Raw genomic sequence first — 20,072 nt, forward strand, 5'->3', positions numbered from 1 at the left:
GACCATTATTCACTGATTAAAGTTTGAATATAAAGATAAAAAATTATCATATAAAGTGTGGACGTAATCAATAAACCATCAGACCAGAAAAGTAAAAATAAAAGCTGAATACACGAGGGACAAGAGCAATACAAAAGTTCTTCTATAGTATTAATGATGGTGGGAATAGGATGGAATGTAAATTCTGCGTATTTTATTATAGAACGAAGTAAGGTTTTCATTCCATTATTTGAGAAGTGGACGGAATTACAAAGAGATTAGTCAATGACTCAACAATAAGTTAGTTTCATTGCTTTCCATCCCATGCTTCCAAATTGGGGGGAAGATAAATAGAGGACTTGGATGTCCAATTCCATCTCATCCTATATAATCAATCCAAATAATAACAATGTCATTCCATTCCATCTATTTTCATTAATCCAAACATATATATAACATATATGTTTATAACTTCAAGAGTCCTGTGCTGAAATCTTAGTAAACTTATTGTAACAAAAATTGGATGCGGGATTTACCACCATATTATGTCCACAGTTTTGAGGACTAGAATAGATTGGACCCGAAGATGGCATCCCAAACACCTCAAGCTCGTCATCAGTGTTCCAATCATAGTCATTCTGAGAGCTAGCACCTTCTGAATCCTATATAATTTTTCAACCAAAAAACTTAATGAAGGAGAAAAAAAAAAAAGAGATTTTTTTTTAATATTATAAACTTGTACTTAATAAATCTGGCCAGTAAATATTCAAATAATCAAGTTTGATGGCATAAAAAAAACTAATCATTGGAACTTTCCGAGCGTAGAAAACCATTCAAGTATTTACACCTGAAGAGCTACAACAAATTTGTATGGGTATATTGTAGAATGAATAATAATAAAAATTTAGAGAGGGAACATGAACATACCATGACGTAGTTAGCAGCTAACCAAGAAGTAAGAACACTCAATCAAACAGTTTCCAAACGCTACAGCAGGATCACCAAATGTATGGGTACGTGACACAATCACTGTAAAAATTAGAGGAAAAAAAAAAGAAGAGAAAAAATGAACTTCAAAACGTTGAGCTTTAATTAAGAAACTCCATTAACCATTACCAGTAAAATGTTGAAGCAGACGAAATTAACTATAAGGTCATGGAACTCTACTCTACATCAGTGTATAAAATGTAACCTAAAAAGCAATTAAAAAAAAGAAAGCTTGCTAACCACGTCGTTGTGGAACTTTGCAGGAAGCAATGCAAAACAACAAACGGAGGTGAGAAAATGACGATTACAAAGTAGAAATAAGTTTTGGGTTTTCTTGAAATAGAAGAAAATGCAGTGTGTGGCGTGCTTGCTTGCTTGCTTTGAAGCGCAGACACAGAAGAGAAACGGAAGAGTCACTCACTAATCATTGACAGCGCCAAACGAGCACGCTCTAACTAAATGCGCAGTGCGCATCTTTACATTTAATTTAGTTTTAGAAAATTGATAATAATAGACTTTCTTGTAATTTTTTTTATCATGATGAAATAAAATGTTTACCTAATGTCAATTTAGATTATTTAGTGAAATTAGTGTAATGTTTTATTTAATATTAAAGAATGTGTTCAAAAATATTAGAATATTTATTATTTTATTTTCTAACTTTTAAGCCTCGTCTCATTAACAAGATATGATAGTTAAAATAATACTATGAGCCTGTTTGGATTTTTTTTTTTAATTAAAAGTTACTTTTAAGCTAAAGTTAAAAAAAAAAAAGTTAAAAGTTATTTTGATTACATAAAAAATTAGTCTAAAAGTTACTTAAAAGTACACATATTTCAAGAAAAACTTATCTCTCTCAATCTCTATGTCTCTTCATTTAAAAAAAATGAAGAGAGCACATAATTCAAAAAAAATTGATAAGAGTTTAAGAGCCTGTTTGGATCTTTTTTTAAGCTAGAAGCTACTATAAGCTAAAATTAAAAAAAGAGTTTAAAAAAAGCTAAAAGCTGTTTGTTAATTACATAAAAATTTTAGCTTAAAGTTAGTTAAAAGCACATATTTCAATAAAATTAGCTTTCTCTATCTTTACAACTCTTCATTTAAAGAAAGAGCACATAATTCAAGAAAAGTAAATAAGAGCTTAAAAAAAGCTCATCTAGGAGTTTTTAGTTTTTTTCTTCATTATAAAAAAAAGAGCTTTTCATTATAAGAGTTTTTCTCAAAATCTTTTTAACCTAGTTTATGCTTATAAGTAGCTTCTAGCTTAAAAAAGAGAGGATTCAAACAGGCACCATATATAGCTCCTTTTAATTAGGAGCTTTTGACTTCTTTTTTTCATTATTATTTTTTTCTTCATTATAAGAACTTTTCTCAAAACCTGTTTGGCCTAACTTCTACTTTATAAGAAGAAAAAAAGATAAAAATAAAATAATTCAAATGGGCACTATATAAAATAGGAAGACATTGTTTGATGAGCTTGTATTACATCCTACACAATTTTATCTTACCATCGCTTCAAAACTTATTCTCATTTTAAAAATATGATATAAGTAAATAAAATTTATGTAATTTTTTAATTTGATCTTTAAACTATTATTTTTCTTTTTATTTAATTATAAATTATGTTTTAAAATAAAATATATCAAAATATAAAAGAAAATAATATGTGGTGTGGGCTTTCCATGTATTGTTACTTCAATCAACTGGCCTTTCAATCATAGTGATGCAAATTTCAATTTTTTTTATCGAATCAATATCTTTGTAAAATAATTTACTATAATAATACAGTAAGACATCCATAGGGTTATGTATATTTAAGTCATATAGGTAGTGGGTGATGCATGTTTGTGCAGGGGCCAATTAGCGCTTGTTATGTGACGCGCATTATAGACATGCATAGGGTGTAAATAGTGCAAAAAACTAACAAATATACACAAAACACTAACATTTCACAAAATTGTATCGTTTAAAATGAGAAACGTTTTCTCACCTTATTATCCGTAAAATATCATGTCTATCTTCCAACCGAAAACTACACTAAGATTCCTAAATCCTAAGTCCTATCTAAGGGGAAGAACAAAAAATTGATGGATCACAATATAATGAGACATAAAATATTGACAATGGTGATTACCAGGAAAATCAAATGCAGTAGACAATTTTATTTTAATGTATTCTCCCATTATCATTTATTTGTACGTGAACCTTTAAAATTCTCTCATACTACCTCGTGTGAGATCATCCATTCATACTTTCATAGTGAAAGGGATCTTAATTCATTTACATTCTAGCCATAGAACTGCAACCAAGACTAGACTTCAAAATTTCTTCGAAATGGAAGCATATACGAGTTCAAAACTATCCCAAATTAGACATACATGTAGAATATAAATTAACACGTGAAAGAAAAATCTCAGCATTCAAAGCTACACGTAAATCACATCTTTCACTTCCCAGCAACAGTAACAATCTACAGCAGTTACATCACAGGCAACGTTCTATAGCATGACACATAGCACATTAAGTTAACATGAATTCCTAGAGTCAAATCCATAATGACCCATTACTAAATTTCACAGAATCCCCGCTCAAAACTCTAAATTTATGAAAACCCTCCACTCAAATGAAAAATAAAAAATAAAAAATAAAAAATCAACCAAGCCCCGAGCCCAAAAAAGAGAGAGAATGTATCGCATTACCTTGAAATTAGATTAAAAACAAACAGAAACAAAAGCCAGATTGTGTCTCATCTCAACTTACGGAACCAACTTTTTGGGCATAACCCCCAAAACCATGAGGGGAAAAAAAAAGCTCTTGTGTAAAAAACAGGAAAAGGGTAACTGAGAAAACAACAAAATCAACACCTGATGAGGAGAAAGCAAGCATCTTGCTTGCAAAAGTTGCCGTAAAACCAACGGTAATTTTCATCTCCGAACAGGGGTAAATCAGTCCACAAAAAGCACTAAAATGCAGAGAAGGTGGAAAGAATAAGGAGATGGAAAATAAATAAACATGGTTGGCGCTCTCACCTTTTCCAGATTTTACCTCGGTAAGAAGAGTAACGTGTGAAGTTTCCAATGGTATGCCCTACGTGGTGCTAGAAGTGTATCTTGGGAAAATGATAAAATAAGTCAACATTGTATCAACAAATAATAAATGAGAGCAGAGTATTTTAAATTATATCAACCAAGTGGGCCCTTAGAATATACGCCCTTATCCATAAAATGAATCAATAGGATATTTATATAAGTAAACAATGAATAAGAGAATATTTTAGTTCTCATTTCGATGAGTTTTTATTCTTAAAAAAATTGTTTTTTTTTTAAATAAAGGTCATATAGAGAATTTTTACATATTTGGATAACAATTTTTTAAAATTTAAAATAAAAGTTAAAATACTACTTTTTTTGTAGTCAATAGTTAGTTATTTTTGAAAAAACATAAAATAAAAGATAATATAATTTTTTTTGGAAAAATATAATATAAATTTTGAAAATATAATTTTAACCTCATCCTATCATACTTATTTTATCTCTTCTTATGCCATGATTACGTTATTTTATCTCTTATTTATTGTTATTTTATATATAAAAAATGCTTTTTTATTTTAACATCCAAATAATTTTTTTATGTAAAAATGATTTTAAATCATACACCCAAACGTAAAATAACTTTACCTTTTAAAAGAAATTCTTTTAAAAAAAACAATGCCTAAAAAATTATTTTTTTAAAAAACTCATCCAAACGACCATTTAGATCCTATCAACCAATTGGGCCCTACTAAGTAAGTTTTCCATGCATTGATTTCCTTACATACAAAATTGAACTTTTTAATTTGGATTATTCTAAATATAAAATCCCCATTTTGCATGCGACTTAGAAATTGGGTAGAGGTTTTCATTTTCAACTAAATTGGATTCACAAATTATTAGAAATATTGAGTGAATTGCTAGAATAATTTGTACTTGGTATACTAATATTTGTTTACATGAAGAAATAAATACAATTTGCATTTACAGGGAAAAAAATTAATTAATTTGTAGGACTCTATTGATTCTAATGTTAAATTAAATTGTTGAGATATATAAAACCATTAATATTGTAAAGAACCTTGAGATATACCACCCCAAAAGCTAGCTCAAAGGGTGAGAGTGCTCAAGACCTTATAAAAGCCACATTAGTTGCACATACAACCAATGTGGGACTATATATCTCAACACGCCCCCTCACACGAGAGCCCATTGAGCTTGAAGAGTGGACAATGCAACAGGCCCAGCCTACCTGTGCTAAGAAACGCCACAAGAGAAAGTGGGGGACGACGAGGCTCTGATACCATGTAAAGAACCTTGGGATACACCACCCCAAAAGCTAGCTCAAGGGGTGGGAGTGCCCAAGGCCTTATAAAGGCCATGTTAGTTGCTCATCCAATCAATGTGGGACTATATATCTCAACAAATATAGCCTCACCCAACAGCTTAAGCTTTTGGGTTGAATTGGTTCTTTACATGGTATCAGAGTCTCGTGTCCTGGGTTCGATCCCCATCGCTCTCCACTTTCTCTTGTGAAATTTCTTAGCATAAGTAGGTGGCCTATGCATTGTCCACCCTTCAAGTTCAGTGGGCTCTCGTGTGAGGGGACGTGTTTAGATATATAAAACCATTAATATAGTCTTACCTTGCAGTTTAAGCTTTTGGGTTGAATTGGTTCTTTACATAAATAATGATATTTTCAATGTTATATTAATTACAGTTTTATTTACTAAAGTTTGATGCATATATAGAATTGATTTAGAATGCATTGGTTTGGGTTTTAGGTTTATTTTTATTTTTAATGGAAATATCACTTTTTTTATTTTTTTTATTCAATTTTTTTTTATTTTAACTATATTTAATACTAATCGATTTGTAATTAGTTATTTTATTTGTATGGAAGCTTTTTATTTTTACTTTTTTATGATTGTTTAATGTTGGTTGTAATTCGTTATCTTTAATTTTTTTTATTTTTTTTAGGAATTTTAGGGTTATGCAAACATTGAACCCAAAAGTTGATCATGGCCTCGGTTACTTCACCTATAGTAAATATTATATAGGGTTTGCATTTGTCATTTAACATGACACAGGAAACTTTCCTACACACACAACATTTTGTGGGGTTCACACTTTTTGAAGAAAAAAAAATTACGGCACGCAAAACGAATCTCTATAACATTACACAATCATTTTTCCTACAACATAACTCTTATAAAACCCATATTATATTGGCAAGTAAGATTTAATCACTCTTATAGAGGAGAAAAGTAAATGTGGACCAGCTGCATGTAGGGACATTGACCATTTAGCCACCCCTTTAATAAAAATTTACCTGATTGCCATGCCTGAAAAAAATATTGCCAAAATGCCACGTCACAATCCCGCTGGTCTGACAAGTGAGAATGGACTGGACACGTGTCAACGTCTGAATGGTCAACCATTCTCGCTGGACTGCCCAGCTAGAATGACAGAATGCTGACACGTGGCAAAAGTACAGACATCCAGAGAATGCCTGTACTTTTGTCACGTGTCAGCATTCTGTCATTTTAGCTAGGCAGCCCAGCGAGAATGGTTGACCATTCAGATGCTGACACGTGTCCAGTCCATTCCCGCTTGTCAGACCAGCAAGATTGTCACGTGACATTTTGGCAAAAAAAAATTTAGGCGTGGCAATCAGGTAAATTTTTGCCCAAAAAGTGGCAATATGGTCATTGTCCCCTGCATGTTTACCTTGTCAAAAAATAGAAAAAAAATAAAGACATAGAAGGAAATAAGCAAAATAATAAGGGTAAAAATATCATACAAAATTCCAATTTAGGAAAAAGGAACACCAAATAATGGTGTACTGGGTGCACAATAACTTTTCTCCTCCTTATATAGAGGCAAATGCCTGCGCCGACCGGTTATCCAGTTTCCCGCTTGACCATAAAAAAGAAGAGGACTTGTGCTTATTCAACTCTCCTCCACATGGAGTTAGTTTACACGTGTTCGCTAACTTTTCATCAATTAGATTTTTACGTAGGATTGCTGTGTATTTTTTTTTTTTGCCCTATCGACCTTTAATCTACGAAAATAAATAAGGTGTTTATAACACCTATTGAATATTATTGAACTTTAAATATTGAATATAATTTTTAAGAAGAAAATTTCCCTTCTATACGATCCCCATTTGTGCATATAACCATCTTTTATAATATTTCGACATTATAACTGACTACGTCTCCTTATCACATTCACTCAAGGGGTGAGTCTAATGCGAATGTCTTAAATTCAAACAATCCTAACTTATTTTTTCTTGAGTAAATACTATTTTTGATCCCTAACAAATTTCACGATGCCCTCATCGGTCCTTAGCAATAAAAAAGGTCACTCATAGTCCTTGTAATTTAAAAAAATGTCATGTTAGTCCTTCTGTTAGTTGGCATCCAACAGCGTTTGTGACGGTGCACACGTGGAACGTTAGTTTGATGAGTCACAATGTGACAATCCACGCTGGACAAAGGACGATGCCATTTTGAATATGACTTGAATATGTGTATTACAAGCCGACGACGTCGTTGAGCAACATTACTTATCCACAACCTTGGTCCTTAATGTTGCGACACACTCACATTACTGCTTACTTGCGAAAAATCCCAGGCTTACTCGTGAGCTACATTACTGGTGAACCTTGTGACTTGGGGTGGTTTCTGGGTCGAGATCGCGTGTGCATTTGCAAGGACTTGGAAGTGGGTTGCTTTTTTGGTGGTAGTACGAGAATACAGTTGTGGGCGTTAACTCATTCCAAGAAGGTACGTGTTCTGAGACATTGTTTATTATCTGTGATGCCCCCTCACAATGGTTATGTAATTTATGTTGAATATGGTCTCCCATGTGTGGTCCCTGCTAAAGTTAAGGTTAGGGTTTAAGAAATACAAAACCTTTTGTATGTGGTCCCCGTTTGAGTAAAGTGTTTGCATTTTTTAGTGTTTTATGGACCCAAGTGTTCAGTGAATCAATTGCATGCCCATTTTTTAAAGTATTATGTTTTTGTCTGTTTCCATATTTTAGTGTATGTTTGTCCCCAAGTGTTCATTAATATAAAAAAGTTGAAGTTGTATTAATAACGTGAATAATGTCAAATAAAATTGATTGGTTATGTGGTAGTGTCAAATAATGGCAATATGGTTTATTTGTTTTACATTTGGATCAATATATAGTGATAAAGTATCATCATGGGGGTGTGTTGGTGAGAAATACTGAAAGGGTGCTTACGTATGTAAATGATATAGTAGATGATTTACCTGAGATGGATGTTGATTATGTGAACTTGCGTGACCTTGAAACTCTTTCAAGGGTTATAGGTATGAAAAATGTAGACAGATGTTGTTGCTTAAGCCAAATGAGGCTGATTTAAAGGTACCTTTAGAGGTAGCATCCCGCCTCCTTCAAACTGACCATAGGCAACTGAAGTTGTGTCTAATGAAACTATGAATGTAGCTAGCAGTAGGACACGGAACAGATTAATGGCCTTCATGTCCACACCTGGTTTTAAGCCACCAAGACCAGCTTAACGAAAATGAGCACCTGGTTCTATGCACAGTGGTTTTTGTATAGCCAACTGATTACATGGAAATGTATTTAGCCCCTTTTTTTTAGAACTTTAGTGTTGGCAATCTTCATCAGTGTATTAAAGGCCATTATGTATTATAGGCCTTTTTTTTGTTTAACTTGGAATTATTGACAAGTAATTTGATTATATTTTGTAAATAGGTACTGATTGTTGTTGACATACTTAATGATGTGTATGGTTTGACAAGTCATTTGACTATATTTTGTAAATGGGTACTGATTAAGGACATATATTACAGACCCTTTATTCAATCTGGTGTATTCAATGAAGAGGACATACATAACTTAACTTAATGATGTGTATGGTTTAAAATGTGTTAATGAGGTCAAAGTCTCCTTTATGAAGTATAATTTCCCTTATGAATAATATACCCTCTGTCATAAGCCAACACACTGGATGTGATACTATTCATGTAGTACAATTCATGCAGTATAATTTCCCCTTTGTATAAACCATTTTACCAGATTTAATACTGCAAAGCAATTATTATATTTGGTGGTGCAGTAAATGAAGTGTGTGATAGATTTGCAACCTATGGTTATTATTTGAACCTGGTGCAACAATCATCACTATTGGTTCCCTTCTCAATTAATAACTGCTTCAGTAGTTTTCTAATTAATAATTGTAAAAGCTGATGTCCATGAGTTGGTATATCAATTCAAACAAACTTCAGCTATTAAGATTTGCCTTTTAGCAAGTTTGTTTCTGAAGTGGTATACAATTTTACAATCTTCTGCATAAAATGTAACATGAGGATCCCTTAGGTTATATACACATTCCCACTAACTGCTAGTTTTGAAAATTAAAAAGTATCATCCTTGCATTAAGATTATTAAGTGCTTTATTACCTAACTACTAGTTTTATCTCTGTAGATGGTTGGACAAAGCTGCAATAGTAGGCCTTGAGATTCAAAATTATCACCAAACTTGTGGAGATTAGCCACTGTCCATAGAGTTGAGGAGCTAAAATCAATGATTACAGTGCTTCCCATTTGGGCATACATCATATCGCTTGTAACATCATCAGCCTGTAACAACACCTTATGGCATCACATGCTTACAGAGAATGGGAGTAGGTCTTGGGATTAACACAATAGCCACTCTTATTTCAGCACCTATTCAGAATAAAGATAGAAATCGAAAAAAATAACCCATGTAAATCAAGCTTTTTTTCTCATTCATTCAAAAGCGTACTCATTACATTTCATTTCAGCAAAGATACACTGGGTACACTTTCCTTCATTGTTAGCCTACTTCCAACAAAAATATATATCATGTTCACACCAACAATGGTAGCAACTAAGACCCTAGCTGACTTATCAATATGCCTAATTTTCTTCTCCATCTTATCTAACTCTGAAACCATCTTCAATGATAACTCTTTAATCTTTCTTTCCTGCTCATTAATCTTCGGTTCTTGCTCATTCACCTTAACTTGCAATTGGTCACTCAACTTCATATCCACATACTTCAACTTGAATTCCATTTCAGCTACATCCAACTCCACCTTGTTTACTCTTTCTTCTTCCATCTCCATCCTTTAATTACAAGCATCATCCACCCATCTAAAAAAAATCACAATATGGCTTCTTCTCCTGCCAGCAAAAGAAACCAAGGTCATAATAACTTTCAACTTAAATCAATGTTTGGGTTTCAACTTGAAATTGGGGCACCCAAAAAATTGGTCACTTTCAACTTGAAATTGGGGCACCCAAAAATGCTCTGTTTGGGTTTCTGTCAGTTTTGGAGGTATACACAATAATTTGCCTCCCATATTTACACCTTCGACCAGTAGTCCTTGTAAAGGTTCTACCACCAATTTAAGTACTTCCACTTGAGAATATTCAACATATGGGGGACCCACATTTAAACCCTAGCCTTAACTTTAGCAAGGACCACACATGGGGGACCATATTCAACATAAATTACAGAACTATTGTGAGGGGGAACTATAGATAATAAACAATGTCTCAGAACACGACCTTCTTGGAACGAGTTAACACCCACAACCGTATTCTTGTACTACCACAAAAAAGCAGCCCACTTCCAAGTCATTGCAAGTGCACACGCGATCTCGACCCAGAAACCACCCCAAGTCACAAGGTTCACCAGTAATGTAGCTCACGAATAAGCCTGGGAATTTTCGCAAATAAGTAATAATGTGAGTGTGTCACAACAGTAAGGACCAAGGTTGTGGATAAGTAATGTTGCTCAACGACTTCGTCGGCTTGTAATACACATATTTAAGTCATATTCAAAATGGCGCCATTCTTTGTCCAACATGGATTGTCACATTGTGACTCAGCAAACTAACGTTCCACGTGTGCACCGTTAGAAATGCCATTGGATTCCAACTAACAGAAAGACTAACGTGACCCATTTTTATTGCTAGGGATCAATGAGGGTTTGGTGAAATTTGTTAGGGACCAAAAAGAGTATTTACTCTTTTTTCTTTCATTTGATATTTGAGCATGTATTATATGAATTAAGACCTGGTTTTTAATATTGGACCTTGGAATTGAATTTATTGCCTTTCTTCATTTTTGAACAAGTGATTTTCTAATCAGATATTAATTTTTAAGAAATTAAAACTCAAAACCATAGGACTTTTGTACATCATAAAATTATGAATCTAGTAATAATTGAATTGCATTTTTTTCATACACTATAAAAAGAAAAATGGAAAATCAAAGTTTTGGTTAGGGTTTTTAGATTATTTTAAATTCTAAAGATATACCAAAAAATGTACTTGATTTTCATGTGAATAGTTTGTGTTTATCACAAAGTAAAAAAGCCCTCAATTAGTTGCACTAAAAATGAGTTTTAATGTGAAAATTTTACCAAAAGTTTTTTTTTGTTCTTATATGTTTTATTGTAGAAGAAATGCAAGAATCATAAACTAAATAAAAAAAGTTTGTTGAATAAAATTAAGACTTTTGGTTTTAATTAATTTATAATAAATATTGATTAAAAATTATATGAGAAACACATGAAAATAATGAGAAAATGTGTCAAAAATAAGTTTGTGAGTTGTTCCCATGGTGGAACTCATTTGGAAAAGAATTGAAATATTAGTTAAAGAAGACAAGTTTTATTTTTAGACCAAGCCACTTACATGGTGAAGTGTCACATGTGAAACTTTTTTGATGTCATTAGTTGCGCTTCACTTCACTCTCTAAATGTGATTTTTTTAATATATTTTTCATAATTTTTTTGGGAAAATATTAAAATATGTAATATAGTTTGGCAAAAACACCTTATTACAAACCTTTTCTGAAAGATTGTCCAGTTCAAAGAATTTGAGAGAAGTTTTTCCATAGTAAAGCATTCAAAGACGTTACTCAACCACACGAGATTAGTCCCATCAACAAGCATGATGCGACACCCCTAACAACATTAGTCCCATAACAATAGTTGACAGCACAAGCTGCATCCATCCTGTACCATTTCTTCATTTTTGTGTCTCTCTTTAATATTTTTGTTCTCTGAAAATTTTCTCTCTGACTTCTCAGTACTAACTCCATCCTCTATATTTTATTTTTGTCTCTCTCAATTAGACACTCTCCTCTACCATTTAGTTCCATATTCTAGGTAAATAACATTTTATTATTCTTTATTTTTGTAAATAGTTTTATATGTTATTTGCAAACCCTAGGCTAGAAGACTATTTAGTAAAATGGTTAATTAGTAATTATAATTAATGAAATAATGAAATAGCAATTATATGTTATTTGCAAAACCCTAGGTTAAAAGCCTATTTTTAAAATTATTTTATATATTATTTATAATACTTTAGGATAAAAGCCTAAAGCCTAATTAGTAAATTAATATTTTTTTTTGAGTTTCCTTAATGTATCTCCAAGCCGATAGCCGAAGACTAATTTTTTTGAAGTGTAAAGATCACCGTAGTGGATTTTTCCTCTACAAAAAAAGTTTTTTTTTTCATATACACAATCAGAAATTGAACCCCTGTCAGCATGTTAAGATACTCAGCCATCTACCAACTGTGCCGGGCTTTGTTGGTAATTAGTGAATAATTAAGTAGTGAATTATAATTAGTGAATAAGTTATTATTTTTGTAAATTAACAATTGTATGTCATTTTAAAAACCTAATTAGTGAATAAAATAAATGGAGAAAAATAATTAGTGTATTAATAATTAATTTTTTGAATTAAATTTATAATACCTTAGGATAACAGCCTAAAGCCTAATTAGCGAATTAAATTATTGAATTAATTAAGTAGTGAATTATAATTAGTGAATCAGTTTAATATTTTTGTGAATTATTAGTGAATCAGTTTAATATTAAATATATCAAATGTTTATACATCAATACTAACTAATGAGGCAAATTATATCCCAATTTTTTTTATAACTTAAAATCCCAACCTGATTCAATTATAGTTTATGCTAAAAAGGAAATAAAATAATGCACAAATTATTAATCTGATGAAAAGAAAAGTAAAGGCTCACATATTTGAATCATAAACCTGGGCTTTTTGACCCTTATAACCCTTTATTAATAATTAATTACCAAATTGACCTTCATTGCAAACTATTTCAAAAATTTAACCCCCTAAAAAAAATAACACCAATCTGCCCATGTTTGACCGTTGACCACCAAGCCTACCCGGGTACACCCCTCCCTACCCGGGTATTTTTTGAAATTTTTTGCCTACCCGGGTAAGGAGTGGTGTACCCGGGTATTGTTCTAGGCACCTGGGAAATTGCTTGAATTATTTACCCGGGTAGGGAGGAGTGTACCCGGGTAAATCTCCACATCTTCATCTTCATCTACGAGTTGGGTGTCGTGCCATTTTCTGTGTATTAACAATTTTATTTGAACCACATATTGCTTTACAACTTCAGGTCAGCCAGAAAAATTTAAGTAATGCTCTGAAAACAGGACTTAATTTAAATGATCTCAGCTGCCGTCTCCAGTGTTTGTCATTTCAGTTTTTTCTCCAGAAAGTAAAATTTGTTTGCACTTTGTAGATGTATTTAAGCTAGTCTATTCTTTTAAAAGAAGAAATAATAGACTAAAAAGTTTTACATCCTTGTAACAATACCCAAAGACTTTCTGTAAACTGGTTAAAAGGTATACTGGGTACATATTACTTTCTTCTAGTTTGCTGATTGAATGAAAAAGAATAATACTTCTTGAATGCAAACACCAACAGGTTCCTAAACACTGAGTTCTTCATTCAGATGACATCAATCTAGTAAGTAAAAGTAAATTAACATGCATTATGTGACGTGTGATTTCTTTTGATAATGAGTGTGATTACAAATCAATCTAAATAACCCACACAGTCCTGATTATTTTATTCTTTTCTACTTTTCCAGGGGATCAACCAACCCTCCATATGAATAACTCACTGATAGAGAAAAATAGTGAATTATAAAACAATCTCTTCATATAACCAAAAAGAAAAAAAATAACAATCTCTTCAGGATAGAAGCCTCAAGAAAGAAACTATTAAGCAAGTTTGAACACTGAAAGAGGTATAAATGCAGAAACTAATAAGAAACATAGATAGAAAGATATACGTACATGTATGACTAAGACTGGGCAGTTAACATGCCTTATTTTGTCTATATTCTGAAATGATAAAAGAGATTTTTGTCAATATAAAACATAAGTGATAAATAATGCAACAAGTTAAGAATCATGAATAACAACACTTTAAGGCAAAACTTACTTTGAATATGTCAAACCAAAATGTCATCTTGACTGGGTACAAGACCCTTATCCCTGAAAGGATGCCACTGTGAATAACAACACCCAACTCGTAGATGAAGACGAAGATGTGGAGATTTACCCGGGTAAATAATTCAAACAATTTCTCAGGTGCCAAGAACAATACCCAGGTATACCCCTCCATATCCGGGTAGGCAAAAAATTTCAAAAAATACCCGGGTAGGGAGGGGTGTACCCAGGTAGGCTTGGTGGTCAACGGTCAAACAGGAGCAGATTGGTGTTATGTTTTTTGAGGGGGTTAAATTTTTGAAATAGTTTATAATGAAGGTCAATTTGGTAATTAATTATTACTAAAGGGTTATAAGGGTCAAAAAGCCCATAAACCTGTATAGATCCCGCTCCTTTAACTCTAAGCCAGTGTTAAGAAAATCAGACCGATCTGGTCAGGTCGACCCGGGAAACGGTAAATCGGTCATATAACCAGTCTGGTTGAAGCAACAGACCAACTATGCATCAGAACCAGTGCGGCCCGATCCGACCTGGCCGGTTTTCATGAAAACCGGTGACTCGGTTGGTAACCGGTGACCCGACCCGGTTAAAAAAAAGTCATAATGGACATATTTGAATATTTTTTTGCTTATTGACTTACATAAGCTATGCACCTACAACATTAATATTATCTCAATTATGCACTATGCAGAAAATTTTGATTTGATTTATAGTTGGAGATGTCGTTTTCTGAACCTAAAGCCCAGTATCACGATCATTATATTTTTCTTTGATCTTTTATTGGATAATAATATGTGATTTATTATTTTTATATTAAAATATTTGAATTTTTTTTATATTTTTTAGATATTTGAGTATGTTTATACTTTTTTAATATATGTTATAAAATTGCATATAATTATCGGGTCATGCGGTTGAACCAGTGACCCACTGATTGAACTAGCCAGTACCTCGGCTGGGTCAATCACCAGGCCAGTTTTAATAACATTGGTCTGAGTAACCCATGCCAACATAGGCGAGTCTTATGTCAGTGATGCTAAGGCAGATTCCTACTTTCAGGATGGAGAGCCTGGAACAACGAGAAATAGACTTTAGACCTGCAGAAAGAGATTGTTATTATAGCGGCTGATATGGTAGTTATAAATAATTATTAATTCACTAATCATAATTCACTAATATTAATTTACAAAAATATGAAACTAATTCACTATTATAATTCACCAATTAATTAATTCACTAATTAGGCTTTTATCCTAAGGTATTATAAATAATATATAAAATAATTTACAAAAATTAATTATATAAAATAGTTTACAAAAATTAATTATTAATTCCCTAATTATAATTTCTTTTTATTTATTTTATTAATTATAATTACTAATTAACTACTTTACTAAATAGGCCTCTAACCTAGGGTTTTGCAAATAACATATAATTTCTATTTTATTAATTATAATTACTAATTAATTATTTTATTAAATATGCTTCTAACCTAGGGTTTGCAAATAACATATAAACCTATATACAAAAATAAAAAATAATAAAATGCTATTTACTTAGAATGTGAAACGAAGTGGCAAAGGAGAGTGCCTGATAGAGAGACGAACATCAAATAGAGAGGAGGGAGTTAGTACTGAGAAGTCAGAGAGAAAATTGATAGAGACAGAACGAAAATATTAAAGAGAGACACGAAAACGAAGAAATGAGTGCATAGCTAATGCCGTTAACTACTGTGACGGGAATGATACTGTCAATGAAGCTGACGAGATTAGTCTTGTCAATGTGCCTTACGAGATTACCTACTGGTGGCTGACATGGAGGGTGTCACGTCATGATTGCTAACGAGACTGATCCCATATATTTGACCGACGTCTTTGACTGCTCTACTATGGAAAAACTTCTCTCAGATACAGGATAATCTTTTGGAAAAGGTATTGTAGTATGGTGCTTTTGCTAATATAATTTAGAAAATACTTCACTTTTACCTCTTAAGGTTACATGTGTCAAGTGTATCACTTGACCCCATTGATTTCAAACTTATCAATTAAACACATTGTGGCCAAAGAAGTATATGGTTTAATTTCTTTGGTTTCAAATTATCACTTAGGCCCATTGTGATTAGAAAAAATATATCATTTGAATCCCTTGTAGGCTTGTAATCTTAAAAATTTAATTTTTAAATTTTTTTCCTAAAGTTGATCTTATATTATTATGATATCATCAATTAAAATAAGCACGGGAATTGAAGTGGGGTTAGGGTGGGTGGTGTTCCCCAAAACTAAATTACATTTCATTGTAAAACATATTATAAAAGAAGCAAGATTTGAAGGATTCGCCCAACTATTGGCCCCACAATAAGTTAAAGAAATTTAAAATTTTAATGCTCTTATCTTTATTTTTTCAAGAAATTAAGTTCAAATATTATTTTTTCTCTAATTTTTACCTTATATTATTATAATATTAAAACTAAAACAAATTATCATTAAAAGTTTGCTTAAATATTTTTTATGATAATACAATTTTAACTTATCTTCAAGGAAAAAAAGTCTCTAATGTTACTTTAGACAACTTTGTCTAATGTTCATCAAAATGATGTTGTTTTGAGGTTGAAAAATTAAAAAATTAGAATAATAAAGACTATTATAACTCTGAAATAAATTAAAATTATAAAAACACCATGATTTCTGCCTTAAAATGATGTCATTTCGATGAACATTAGATAAAGTTATCTAAAGTAACTTTAGAAAAAATAAACCCTATCTTCAATAATATATTTGCACCTTTTTTTTGGATTAACTACATACAGATATCCTGCGCTGAAGATAATCTTATTTGAGTCAGAAATATTCACATTATAGTCGAGCTAGCTCTCTTAAATAATTTTTTTTATATTTGCAAGGACATGAATCCAAAATATTACTTAATGGTTTAGTGAGAAATTGTGTGTGGAACTCAATGGTTCCCTTAAAAAATATTTTCCCACGCATTTTAAAGGAGAAAACTTCAATTTTAAAAACTTCTATCAGGTTAAACAATCGGTTTTAGATAATAAAAAATTGACTCATGTGAAAAAATTACTTTTATTAGTTATATTTATTGGGTGAGGTGACAAATGACAAGTTAACAACTAAGACAAACACGCCAAAATGTCATTGAGGAAAACTGTATCACTACAAGGTGGCGCTTTTCTTACACATGAATGTCAACCCGAAATGAATGATTAGCCAAAAATTTAGCTAAATTGTTCCACTCTTTTAGTACATGTGATAACTTGACAATTCAATTAGAACAACCCATACTAAAGATGAACTCTTATAGTGATCTTTTTGTTTTTAATAGATTGGGAGGGGCAAAGCTCCAAGAGCTTGTTTGAATGGGCTTTTTTATTCAAAATCTTTTTTTTTTTCAGAAAAAAATAATTTTTTAAAAAAAGTCCGTTTGGATATTTATTTCTAAAAAAAGGATAAATCACAAAAAAGTCAAAAATATTTTTTTAAAAAGCTAATAATTTTAGCTTCTAAAAGAAGAAGAAGTCAAAAGTCAAATATTTTTTTAAAAAAAAAATCTAAATAACTTTAATTTTTTTTAAAAATACTTTTAAAATAAGTAAGACATAAAAATTACTTTTTTTTTAGAAGCTCATCCAAACAGATTTTAAGAAGAAAAGGAATCAAATTACGAAATGTTCCTTGAATGCACTCTAAACACAACTCTTATATATTCCCTACGATACATGTGAATTTCCTCAAGCATATAATTGGAAAAAATAAGTCATTTAATTATTTTTATTCTATTTATTATTTTTATTCTATTTATTTTTTTTAATGATCAATATCATTCAATCTCACTTTAACAATTTTAGACAAAAACTATGGTGTGTTCCTTATTCAATGCTTTGGTGCAGAACATGCATGACATTTATTAGTGCATAACTCAATATATGAACAATGACTCCTATAAATTCAACAACCCTATTAACTGAAGAAGATGAAAAATCTAACCCTATCAATATGATGTGTTCCTTATTCAATTGTTTGTAGAACTTATGAAGGAGTTAAAGCTATTGAAATGTATGATAAGGAAGGCTGCATAAATAAAAGCTGTGGTCTTCACGGGCTAGGTGCCTCTACTGGAAGGGCTTTGGATGAATTAGTGTCTATTGAACTTTTTTCAATCTCTCTCTTTTGTTGTAGGCCTTATGCTGGTAAATATGTGGTTGATGACCCACAGCGGAAGTTGGATATTTTAAACCCAAGATTACCCAATGGGGAGTGTCCAGCTGGATTTCTTAGCTTTGCTGTAAATATGATTAATGTAGACTGCTCAAACCTATTTTGTGTAACTCCTAGTGGTTATGATCTTAGAGAAACTCTGTTTTATAATCTCTTTTCTCTATTTTATATATTATTGTATTTATGTGTTACTTTTTAATAAAATCTGATTAGCTCGTAATGATTCCATAACCTATTTTGCCCCTCCCTGACTTTTAGATTTTTTTTAATATATATATATGGGCTTATGTTTTCTTCTGCAGCAGGAATTGAGATTTTTTTCCTGCACTCACAGCAATAGTGCCCATTTGTTTTTTTCTTTTTGTTTTTTTAATTATAAAGTGGGCTCCACATAGAAAATTGTCTCACTCACATGAGATAAGATATTTCCAGCAAAATAAGATAACTATTTCCCTATATATATATATATATATATATATATATAATTTTTAGAACCGTATATCATCTACCTCAGCTCCAGTGTAGTGTCTCGGTCCTCTGCCGTTTCATTCCTCAGCTTTAAACTCACAAACAAGAGAGATAATGGGTGGAGTTGAAACCGATGTGGCCCTTGCTGCTGTTGTTCCCAGTTTTTGATTATTATTAATTATTAATTTGTTAAAAAAAAAAAAACGAGAAAAAGAGAAGAGAGGAAAAAAAAGAAAGAAGAAGAAGAAAGAACTAGCTAGACAAGGTAGCGCAGATTTTAGACCCGGTTCGATGGACCCGATTTAGTGTACATTTTTTTTTTCCCTTGTGTTGAGTGCGGTAGGCGTTAGGCTTTGTAACTGATTAGGAGACTTTGATATGTATGTCATTTTACCTTTTTTCTTTTTTGGTTTTAATTTCGGAATTTTTTTTTCCGTTCCAAATATATTTAATGGTATGTATGGGGTGTGGGGGTGGTGGCCTGGTGGGTTGGTGGTTTTGAAATGCTGTTTGAGCTTTTGTTTTTGGGGTGGCCGTTGAAAGGCATGAACTTTATGAACGAAACAACATAAAGAAGTGGTTAAACGGCTTCTTGTGTCGTAAGATGGACGTACTTTGGGTAACCGATGCAATTTGAAAACTGCACAAGATGGATTGTATCGAAATCGAACGGCCCATGAAACCTTTTACCATCACTCCCAACAAGTGATCTCTTTTTTCTTCTTATTTTTAATAAGAAGAGGACTTACTAAAATCTTTTCTTTTCTCTTAAAACTAACTCTCAAACAAAGCCTAACTAATCCTAGTACAGGTATAGCGCGTGAAGCATATGCACCGGCAATTGTTTGTTCTCGACGCGTGCACACATGCCTGCCTTGTAAGACAATTGATGGACAATTGTAGTAAGATATGATGTTGGGCTGGAAAATTGTAATTGGCTTCTCATCGTGGGTTGTTTTTGTTGGAATTAACTAGTAGTCCAATAATCCTTGGTTTTAATCTACCTCTATTTAAATATTCAGAACTGCAGCCTTTGTCTTCCCTACTTCATTCT

This window comes from Gastrolobium bilobum, unplaced genomic scaffold, assembly GCF_033153095.1.
Source record: "Gastrolobium bilobum isolate Gb01-03AN ecotype WA unplaced genomic scaffold, APGP_CSIRO_Gbil_v1 utg4269, whole genome shotgun sequence".
NCBI lineage: Eukaryota > Viridiplantae > Streptophyta > Magnoliopsida > Fabales > Fabaceae > Gastrolobium > Gastrolobium bilobum.